Here is a 2,765-nt window from a genome sequence, read left to right as displayed (position 1 = left end):
TGCCAGCCCATTGTAACTATTGCTTTCATATTGAGAAATCTTTGTGGCGGAAGGAAGGAAGGAAGCCATATAACATAGCTGCAGTGAGGTGCAAGGCAAACCCTAAGGTACCTCTTACACCTTAGCAGTCTATTTGCTTCTCTTGACGTGGTAATTTGCGCATGAATAAGATGATGTGTTGGCTGTTACCTAAGTATTAGTCATTGTCATTTCTCAGTTGATGAACTGCTTGTCGTATGTTACATAAGCAAGTTATACTGTGTGTTGTATCCCATTGTTGTGAGATAATTTGTAACTCATGTGCTTATATCTATGAACACGGAGCTATTTATGGCAGACCGTACATGGATGTATAGTGGTTGGCAACATGGTAAAGCCCCCTCTAATGAATGGATTGAAAATACTAAACATTTCGTAGATCAAGCCTTCTCTATTGTCGGTGTAGCTGAAGGTAACACTATCAAGTGTCCATGTCCATGCATGAAGTGTCGGAACCACTGTAGGCATGAAAGGGACACAATAGAGTTGCACTTGTGTTACAATGGGTTTAAGGAAAACTATGAAATATGGACTGCACATGGTGAGAGCCGTGGTGTTAGGGGTGAAGAGGCTGGGCCTTCGTTAGATCATGAGGATATCTTAATTGACCGGATGGACAGAATGTTAATTGACCTGGCTGGTCCGCACCCCCCACCTATTGAGGAGGAGCCATCTGCGTCTGCCCAAGCCTTCTATAGGATGGTTGCTAGTGCCGATGAACCAGTCCATGAGAACACAACACACTCACATCTTTCTGCTATTGCTCGTTTGCTAGCTTTAAAGTCACAGTACAACATGTCCATTGCAAACTACGATGCTGTCTTGCAACTTATCCATGAACTTCTCCCCGGAGAGTCTAATATGGTGAAGGACTTCTACCATTCCAAGAAATTAATCGAGGGCCTAGGTATGCCATATGTGAAAATTGATGTGTGTAAGAACAATTGTATGCTGTTCTACAAAGATAACTTGCATAAAGAAAAGTGTGACTTTTGTGGTACATCCCGCTATGAAGAAGGCCAGAATAAAGTTCCACGTAAAATTCTGCGGTACCTCCCCCTTACAGAAAGACTACAAAGGCTATATGCACATGAGGAGACAGCAAAAGATATGCGATCACATAGGCCTTCTACTTCTGGTAACATGGTTCATCCATGTGATGGGGAAGCATGGCAACAGTTCGATAAGGATTTTCCCTCATTTTCGGGAGACCCAAGAAACGTGAGATTAGTTTTTGCAATGGATGGTTTCACACCGTTTCGTCTAAATGGTGCTCCGTACTCATGTTGGCCAGTGTTTGCTTCTCCATTAAATCTCCCTCCTGGCAAGCTCTTGAAAAAAGAGTACATATTCCTGTCCCTTGTTATTCCAGGTCCTGAACATCCTGGGAACAAACTTAGTGTCCTGATGCAGCCTTTAGTTGATGAACTTATGGAACTATGGGAGGGACGACAAACTTGGGATGCTTCTCTGAAGCAGAACTTCCCTATGAGGGCTGCGTATCTATGGTCAGTCCATGATTTCCCTGCTCTTGGTATGGTTGCTGCATGGAGCACCCATGGTAAGCTAGCCTGCCACATATGCTTGACTGATTCCAATGCATTTCAGCTCCAACATGGACATAAGCCTTGTTGGTTTGATTGCCATAGACGCTTTCTGCATATAGATCATGAATTCAGATACCAAGCCAATGCATTTAGAAAGAACACAGTAGTGCTTGAGGGGCCACCAAGGCGTCTAACGGGAGAGGAGTTGTGTGCTCACATGTACAACAATGTAGCTGATACAGAAAACTATGGCAAGTTGCACAATTGGACCCACATAAATTGCTTTTCCCAACTTGAGTACTTTCCGAAGCTAAAGCTCCCACACAACATTGATGTGATGCACAATGAAAAAAATGTGGCTGAAGCAATATGGAACACATGCTTGGATATACCTGGCAAAACCAAAGATAATGTGAAGGCAAGGCAAGATTTAGCTGACATTTGTGATCGTCCTAATATGCATTTGAAGCTTAAGAACAATGGAAAGTGGTTTAAGACAATGGCACCATTTTGCATTGGTAAGGACGACATTATAACCATTCTCAAATGGTTCCGAGAACTAAAGTTTCCTGATGGATATGCAGCGAACATATCACGTGGAGTTAATTTGTTTCAAAGAAAAGTCTTTGGCCTGAAAAGTCATGACTACCATATCTTTATCGAGCGTTTGCTCCCTGCTGCATTCCGTGGCTTCCCTCCTGAGGATATATGGTTGTGTTTGGCCGAGCTAAGTTTTTTCTATAGGCAATTGTGTGCAAAACAACTTAGCAGAGATGTTGTACGTTCAATGGAAGAGAATGTTGTTGTGCTTCTTTGCAAATTAGAGAAGATCTTCCCTCCTGGTTTCTTTAATCCCATGCAACATTTAATCATACATCTTTCCTATGAGGCTTGACTAGGAGGCCCTGTTCTATCTCGATGGATGTACCCCTATGAGAGGTAAATATGAAACTATTAGTTTATCATATAAAATACTATGTGTATGTTTATATTTTTAATCCAAAGTTGCTGCTCTGGACATGTAGATGCATTGGAAATCTTAAACCAAAAGTGTGTAATAAGGCTCGCGTTGAGGGTTCTATTGTTGAAGCTTATCTAGTTGAGGAGACCACAAATTTTCTATCATTGTACTTCAATCCTAAAGCCCATTCAGTTAGAAATAAGGCACCTCGATATGAT

At 42.0% G+C, this 2,765-nt stretch overlaps 1 pseudogene; it reads left to right on the top strand.

Annotated features, from left to right (window-relative positions):
* Positions 1-330: 330 nt before the first annotated feature.
* LOC147988298 (uncharacterized) lies at positions 331-2,529 on the top strand (annotated as a pseudogene).
* The last annotated feature ends 236 nt before the right edge of the window (positions 2,530-2,765 follow it).

Source organism: Triticum urartu, chromosome 1A (genome assembly GCF_056163025.1).
Source record: "Triticum urartu cultivar PI428250 chromosome 1A, HENAU_Tu73, whole genome shotgun sequence".
NCBI classification, from domain to species: domain Eukaryota; kingdom Viridiplantae; phylum Streptophyta; class Magnoliopsida; order Poales; family Poaceae; genus Triticum; species Triticum urartu.
The sequence above is the reverse complement of the archived record's forward strand: the minus strand, read 5'-3'. Positions and strand labels throughout refer to the sequence as shown.